The sequence below is a fragment of the Nycticebus coucang genome, unplaced genomic scaffold (assembly GCF_027406575.1).
Source record: "Nycticebus coucang isolate mNycCou1 unplaced genomic scaffold, mNycCou1.pri scaffold_44, whole genome shotgun sequence".
Taxonomy (NCBI): domain Eukaryota; kingdom Metazoa; phylum Chordata; class Mammalia; order Primates; family Lorisidae; genus Nycticebus; species Nycticebus coucang.
The window spans coordinates 150,719-159,766 of record NW_026515578.1 but is presented as its reverse complement, the minus strand read 5'-3'; positions in this window follow the sequence as shown (position 1 = coordinate 159,766).

Genomic DNA, 9,048 nt, shown 5'->3' with positions numbered 1-9,048 from the left:
GAACTACCAGGCAGGGTGTAACTTTGATTAGGTTGGCTGCCATCAGAGGGCTGTCATTGTGGGAGGGCCACTGGGAAGAAACAGCCTGCAGGGTCCCAGCACGTGACTGGCTGTGGTGCACCTGATGAGCTGGGTAGCCATCCTTGGGGTGAGGTGGATGGTTCTCACATTCCAGAAAAGCCACTTTGTGGCCAAGGGGCACTGTTTGGAAACTTGAGGTGTGTATCCTAAAAAGTCTGGTAAAAGCTTCAGGCCCCCACCCTGCTATGCCTGAATGTTAATGAAACCACCAGGCCCTGACTGAGGGATAATAAGTCAGAAAGAAGGAAGCGGGTTTCCTCAGCAACTAGACAGTGGCTTCCCACATCCATCTTATATAGCAGAATCAGCATGTTTGTTTTGCATCTCCAACCCCCAGAGTGCCACCTGAAGTCCAGGTAATATATTGCTATCTGTATGTATATTTAAAATTTTTTCCTTATAATTTTTTTAAGTTTTTCTTTCCTTGTGTTTTATTTTTTCATTTTTAATTTCTTGTATAATAAGGATTCCATTTTGTGTTAGCATTTCTTTGCTTTTTAAACTTACTTTTCTATTTTTTCTTTCCTTCCTTTTTCTAGATTTTTCTCATCTTTCCTTCATAAATTTTTCAAATGAAAACTAAGGTATCCCTCTATCCCTACTTTTTCCCCCAAAGTTTATAATTTTATTTATTTTCTTAATTTTATTCTCATCTGTTTTGTTCTCTTTCATTCTGTATTTTATTTATGGGACAGAGCCTTGCTCTGGGGCCTAGGCTGGGGGTCCATGGCATTGGCTTGGCTCAAGGAGGCCTTAAAACCTGGGCTTGGGTGTCCTTCTCACTTTAGACTTCCAAATTACAGTATTAGTAGGTCCCCCCAGTGACACAAAGATGTTTTCCTTTTGTATATGGTGGAGGCAAGGTCTTGCTTTTGGTCAGGCTGATAAGGAGCTCTTGACTGTGGAGAACCCAACTTCCTTGGCCCCTCAGAGTCCTGAAATTGCATGTATGGGTCAATGCACCCTGTTGAACACCACTATTACTCCCGTATTTCTCTTCCTGTCCTTTCTTTTCTTTTTCTTTCACCCTTATTTTCTGTTTCTTTTCTCACTTCTCATTCATTTCTCTTTTCTTCCTTTTGTCCCTGTACCAAAAGGCCACTCCAACATTCAAGCACAGAGACAAGAACATTTAAGAAGAAGGACGTGAGAGGAAAAAGTAGGGGAAGGATATGGATAAAGAAGAAAGCACATATGAGGAAAAACCAACAAGAAAAAAAATCTGGCAACACGGAAAACCAAAAGATCACCCCTAAACTCAAGGGACCATGAGGCAGCTACCATAGAGGATCCTACCCAGAAGGAAATTATGGAAGTAACATCAAGGGAATTTAGATTATGGATGGCAAAAATGATGAAATGAATTGAAGGGAAAGTGGATAATCACTGAAGGGAAATCCAAAAATTGACTTAAGAAGTGAATAAAAGATAGGAAAGAGGTACTAGACCTTAAAGAAATAAAGGAGTCACCCAGGGAAGTTGAAGATGCAGTAGAAAGTACAAATAACAGATTAGACCATGGAGAAAGAAGAATCTCAGAGCTAGGGGATATGTCTCTTGAGCTAACTCAGGCATTTAAAGAGGCAGAAAAGAGTAAAAGCAGAGCTTAGAGAATTATGGAAATTCATGAAGCACACAAATACACAAATTAAAGTGATCCGTGAGGGGAAAGGAAAATAACCCAAATGTATAGAAGCCCTTCTAGAGCATATTGTAAATGAAAATTTCCCAAGCATCACCAAGATTCTGACACAGTCCTCTTAGATGCATATCAAACTCTGGTTCATCTCAACAGACACATTGTAATGAACCTGTCCAAGGTCAAAATTAAAGGGAAAATTCTGCACGCAACCAAGAGTAAGCACCAATTGAATTATAAGAGCCAATCCATTAGGGTGACAGTGGACCTTTCAGCTGAAACTTTGTAATCCCGAAGAAGGTGGTCATTGACATTTAACTTTCTCGAATACAACAATTTTCAGCCCAGGATTCTGTATACTAGGTTTTAAATTTGACAGAGAAATCAAATCTTTTATTGACATGCAAACATTGATGAAATCTGCCACTACACGTCCAGCTCTGCAGAAATACTCAGACCCATTCTCCATACTGACCATCACAATGGACCTCCAAGAAAAGTAGACACCCAGAAACTGAAGAACAAAACATAGCTTCCACATTGGTGCAAAAAATAAAATTAAGCAATGGACCTTCACAAAATAAGGTGAATAGAACTCCACAATACTTAACAATTCTCTCAATGAATGGCTTGGAATCCCCACTGACAAGGCACAGACTGGGTGACTGGATAAAAAAGCACAATCCATCTATATGCTGTCTCTAGAAACACACCTAATGTGGAAGGACAAAAGAAGACTCAGGGTGAACCAGCAGTTAAGTAAGCGAGGAGATGATTACGATTTGCCTGAATTATTGTTTTCCAGTCCTTCATCCTTAGTCTTGTTTTATCCTTCAACATGTACAATCACCACATTATACCCCATAAATGCATTAAGGTACACAGTTATGATTTAATGAAGGAAAATATATTTAAAATATTAAAAAACAAAAGGAAATCAGAAAAGGAGGGGTTGCAAGTTAATTTTCAGAGACAATTGTATTTAAAGCAAAAAAGTAAGTAATAACAAAGAGGGTCACTATATACTGGTCAAGAGAAAAATAGAACAAGAGGACATTTCAATTCTAAAAGTATATAACACCCAACTTATATGGTCCCAGATTTATGAAGCAAACACTAATTGTCTGAACAATATAATATCCTACAACACCACAGTAGCTAGGGACTTTAACATTCCTCCAAGAGAACTGGACAGAGCCACTAAACAGAAACTACTTATAGAAACAAGGAACTTGAATGCTACCCTAGATCAGTATGCTTAATAGATATATATAGAACACACAACCCCAAAGCCAATGAGAATATGTTCTTCTATCAGCCCATGGATCATACTCCAGCCCACAGACACAAATCAAATCTCAACAATTTTTTTTGAAAATTTGAAATAATACTTTGCATCTTTTCAGTCCACCAGGGAATAAAGATAGAAATCGATTGCAACAAAAACCTTCATCCACACACAAAGTCCTGGAAACTACAAACTTTATGCTACACGACAGTTGAATCAAGGAGGATAAAAGAAGGAAATTATTAGATTTCATGAACAGCATGACAATGAAGCCACAGATTCCCAAAACCTGTGGGATACTGAAAAAGATGTCATAAGAGGAAATTTCTTGCATTAGATACCAACATAAGAAATATAGAAAGAGAGCACATCAACAGCCTAATGAATCATCTCAAAGAAATGGAGAAGGAAGAGTAATCCAATTGCAAACCTAGCAGAAGAAAAGAAATAACCAAAATTAAATTAGAAATAAATGAAGTTGTAAACAAAAGAATCATTCAGAAAATCAATAAAATGGAAAGTTCGTTCTTTGAAAAGATAAATAAAATCAACAAACCTTTGGCCAGATTAAATAGAAAGATAGCATTAAAATCTCTAAAACCTCAATCAGAAACAAAAAAAGGGGAAATAACTACAGATACCACAGAGATACAAGAGATTATCTCTGTCTACTACAAGCAACTCTATGCCCAGAAATTTGACAATGTGGACGAAATGGACCAATACCTGGAATCACACTGTGTCCCTAGACTTAACCAGGGAGAAATAGAGCTCTAGAACAGACAAATATCAAGCACTGAAATTTAAATAACAATAAAAAAGCTTCCAACAACAAAAAGAAAATCCCTAAACCACATGGCTTCACGAGAATTTGATCAAATCTTCAATGAAGAGCTTATACCTACCATGCAGAATGAATTCCAAAACACTGAGAAGAAAGAAACCTTCCCTAGCATGTTCTATGAAGAAAATATCACCCTGATACCAATACCAAGAAAAGACCAAACTAAAAAGAGAACAACAGACCAATTTCACTTATGAATATTGACAGAAATATACTCAACAAAATCCTAGAAAATAGATTTTATCTATACATTTAAAAAATTATATGTCATAATCAAGTCGGCTTCATCCCAGTGATGCTAAGATGAAGCTAGTTTAACCTACACAAGTCCATAAACATAATTCACCATATCAATAGAAGCCAAAATAAAGACCATAAAATCCTCTCAATAGATGCAGAAAAAGCATTTGGCAATATTCAGCATCTTTTTCTAACAAGAACACTTAAGAAAATAGGCAGAGATGACACATTTCTTAATTGGTTGAAGCCTTCTAGGACAAACTCACAGCCAATTTCACACTGAATAAAGTTTTCCACTTAGAACTGAAACTAGACAGGATGTACACCATCACCACTGGTATTCCACATAGCTCTGGAAGTTTTAACTAATGCAATCAGGAAAGAGAAGGACATTAAGTGGATACAAATGATGGCCGAGGAGGTCAAACTTTCACTCTTTGCCAATGTTATCATTTTATACTTAGAGAACCCAACTGATTCAACTACACGACTCCTGGGAGTGATCAAGATATACAGTAATGGTGTGGAGTATAAAATCAATGTGCTCAAATCAGGAGCCTTTGTGTATGCAAATAACAATTAAAATGAGAGGAAAACAGGGACACAATACCCTTCAGAGCAGCTTCAAAGAAAGTGAAATACCTGGGAATATACTTAACCAAGGACATGAAAGATCTTTTCAAAGAGAATTATGAAACCCTAAGAAAAGAAATAGCAGGAGACATGAATATATGGAAGAATATGTCATGTACACGACTGGGAAGATTTGCATTGTTACAATGTTTATAAAACCCAAAGTAATGTATGGATTCGATGTAATTACCATTAAAATACCAACATCATACTTTGAAGAAATGGAAGAAAGAGTTCTGCATGTTGTATGGAAACAATAAAAAACCCATAAAGCCAAGGAAATTATTAATAATAAAAACAAATCCAGAAGTATCACTCTACCAGACTTTACATTATATTGTAAGTCCACAGTTATCAGAACAGCATGGTACAGCCACAAAAATAGAAATACAGGCATATAGAACAGAATAGAAAACGTAGAGATGAAACCAGCTTCTTATTGCTATCTGATCTTTGATAAACCAAACAAATAATCACTATTCAATAAATGGTACTGGGAGAACTGGATAATTCACATAAAAACTGAAAGTGGACCTGCACTTTTCGTCAACTTGCAAAAATTGAATTCAAGATGGATAAAAGTTTAAATCTAAGACATGAAATGATAAAAGTCCTAGAAGAAAGTGCAGGGGAAAACTTGATGATGTAGACCTGGGGAAAGATTTTATGAAGACTCTGTTGGCAATCCACGACAATACCAAAATTAAACAAATGGGACTTAATTAAGCTGGAAAGTCTCTGCACAGGTAAGGACACAAAAACTAAAGCAAGATGCCATTAATCCCCCACCCTCACCTCCCTCCCTGCTCCCTCCCTCCTCTTTCCCCCTTCTCCCTATTATTACGTTGTAACTGGGTTATAGCTTTCATGTGAAGGTGCTACATTAGTTTCATAATAAGGGTGAGTACATTGGGTACTTTTTCTTCCATTCTTGAGACACTTTACTAAGAAAAATATGTTCCAGCTCCATCCATGTAAACATGAAAGAGGTAAAGTCTCCATCTTTTTTTAAGGCTGCATAATATTCCATGGTGTACATATACCACAATTTATTAATCCATTCATGGATCAATGGGCACTTGGGCTTTTTCGATGACTTAGCAATTATGAATAGGGCTGCAATAAATACTCTAATACAAATATCTTTGTTACGATGTGATTTTTGGTCTTCTGGGTATATGCCCAGTAGAGGGATTACAGGATTGAATGGCAGATCTATTTTTAGATCTTCAAGTGTTCTCCATATCTCTTTCCAAAAGGAATGTATTAATTTACATTCCCACCAGCAGTGCAAAAGTGTTCCCTTTTCTCCACATCCATGCCACCATCTCTGGTTTTGGAATTTTGTGATGTAGGCTAGTCTCACTGGAGTTAGACGATATCTCAAAGTAGTTTTGATTTGCATTTATCTGATGATTAAAGATGATGAGCATTTTTTCATACGTCTGAAGGCCATGTGCCTGTCTTCTTCAGAGAAGTTTCTCTTCAAGTCCTTTGCCCAGCCTGTGATGGGATCCCTTGTTCTTTTCTTGCTAATGCGTTTGAGTTCTCTGTGGATTCTGGTTATTAAATCTTTGTCAGAGACATAACCTGCAAATATCTTTTCCCATTCTGAGGGCTGTTTGCTTGCTTTACTTCCTGTGTTCTTGGCTGTGCAGAAGCTTTTTAGTTTGATCAAGTCCCAGTAGTGTATTTTTCAAGCAGCTTCAATTGACTGGGGGATCCTTCTCATGAAAAGCTCGCCCAACCCAATTTCTTCAAGGGTTTTCCCTGCACTCTCTTCTAGTATTTTTATACTTTCATGTCTTAGATTTAAATCTTTAATCCAGTGAGAGGCTATATTGGTTAATGGTGAGAGGTGTGGGTCCAGTTTCAGTCTTCTACAGGTTGTCAGCCAGTTCACCCAGCACCATTTGTTAAATAGGGAATCTTTTCCCCATTGAATGTTTTTAATTGGCTTGTCAAAGATTAAATAACGGTAATTAGCTGGATTCATCTCTTGGTTCTCTATTCTGTTCCAGACGTCTACTTCTCTTTTTTGTGCCAGTACCATGCTGGTTTTTTTGTTTGTTTGTTTGTTTTTGTGGTTTTTGGCCAGGACTGGGTTTGAACCCACCACCTCTCGCATATGGGACCAGCGCCCTATCCCCTTGAGCCACAGGCACTGCCCAGCATGCTGTTTTGATCACTATTGATTTGTAGTATAGTCTGAGGTCTGGTAGAGTGATTCCTCCTGCTTTGTTTTTATTTCTGAGTAATGTCTTGGCTATTCGAGGTTTTTTCTGATTCCATATAAAACTAAGTATTGTTTTTTCAAGATCTTTAAAGTATGACAGTGGAGCTTTAATGGGGATTGCGTTGAAATTATATATTGCTTTGGGTAATATGGACATTTTAACAATGTTGATTCTTCCCAACCATGGCATGGTATATTTTTCCATTTGTTAACATTCTCAGCTATCTCTTTTTTTAGAGTTTCATAATTCTTTTTATATAGATCTTTCACGTCCTTTGTTAGATAAACTCCAAAGTATTTCATCTTCTTTGGCACTACTGTGAATGGAATAGAGTCCTTAATTGTTTTTTCAACTTGACGATTGTAGGTATATATAAAGGCTACTGATTTATGAATGTTGATTTTGTAACGTGAGACGCTGCTGTATTCCTTGATCACCTCTAAGAGTTTTGTAGTAGAGTCCCTAGTATTTTCCAGATATACAATCATATCATCTGCGAAGAGTGAAAGTTTGATCTCTTCTGACCCTATGTGGATACCCTTGATCGCCTTTTCTTCCCTAATTTTGCTGGCTAAAACTTCCATTACAATGTTTTTTTTTTTTTTTTTTTGAGATGGAGTCTTAAGCTGTCGCCCTGGGTAGAGTGTAATGGCATCACAGCTCACAGCAACCTCTAACTCCTGGGTTTAAGCGATTCTCCTGCCTCTGCCTCCCAAGTAGCTGGGACCACAGGTGCTGGCCACAACACCTGGCTATTTTTTGGTTGTAGTTGTCATTGTTGTTTGGTGGGCCTCTGCTTTGGATTTGAACCTGCCAGCTCAGGTGTATGTGGCTGGCACCTTAGCCGCTTGAGCCACAGGCACTGAGCCTACTTCCATTACAATGTTAAAGAGCAATGGAGACAATGGACAGCCTTGTCTGGTTCCAGATCTGAGTGGAAATTATTCCAATTTAACTCCATTCAATATGATATTGGCTGTGGGTTTGCTGTATATGGCCTCTATTAGTTTAAGAAATGTCCCTTCTATACCAATTTTCTCAAGTGTTCTGATCATGAAGGGATGTTGGATGTTATCAAAAGCTTTTTCTGCATCGATTGAGAGAATCATATGGTCTTTGTTTTTTAATTTGTTTATGTGCTGAATTACATTTATAGATTAACGTATATTGAACCAGCCTGAGACCCTGGGATAAAACCGATTTGGTCATGATGTATGATTTGTTTGATATGTTGCTGGATTCTGTTTGTTAGGATCTTGTTGAATATTTTTGCATCTATATTCATTAGTGATATTGGTCTACAATTTTCTTTTCTTGTTGGGTCTTTTCCTGGTTTGGGGATCAGGGTGATGTTTGCTTCATAGAACGTGTTGGGTAGTCTTCCTTCTTTTTCTACCTTTTGGAACAGATTGAGTAATCTTCAAGGGAATATGTGAATCCTAGTAAAAGTGGAATGTAAAGGTCTTAGCCAAATAACTAAGAGAATGCCACAAAAGCTATGTTAACTAGTGTAATGAAAATGTGTCAAACGGTCTACGAACCAAGTTTATGGTGCCCCATGATCATACTAATGTACACAGCTATGATTTAATAAAAATAAAAAAAAACTAAAGCAAATAAAGAACCTTTGGAATGGGAAAAGATATTTGCAGGTTATTAATCTGACAAAGGGTTGATAATTAGAATCCACAGGGAATTCAGATTAATCAACATAAAAAGAATAAACAATCCCATCTATCACTGGGCAAGAGTCATGAACACAACCTATGAAGAAGACAAATGAATGGCTAACAAACATGAAAAAAATGGTCTTAATCATCACAGAAATACAATCAAAATCATTTTTAGATATCACTTAACCCCACTCAGAATAGCTTACATCACAGGGTCCCAAATGAGATGCTTGTGCAAATGTGGAGAAAAGTGAACATCTTTACACTGTTGTTGAGATTGCAAACTAATAGAGTCTCTTTGGAAATAAGTAGGGAGAGTCCTCAAAGAACTCAAATTATACCTCCCATTTGATCCCACAATGCCACTACTAGGCATCTACCCAGAAGAAAAAAATGGCACCTTATCATAAAGA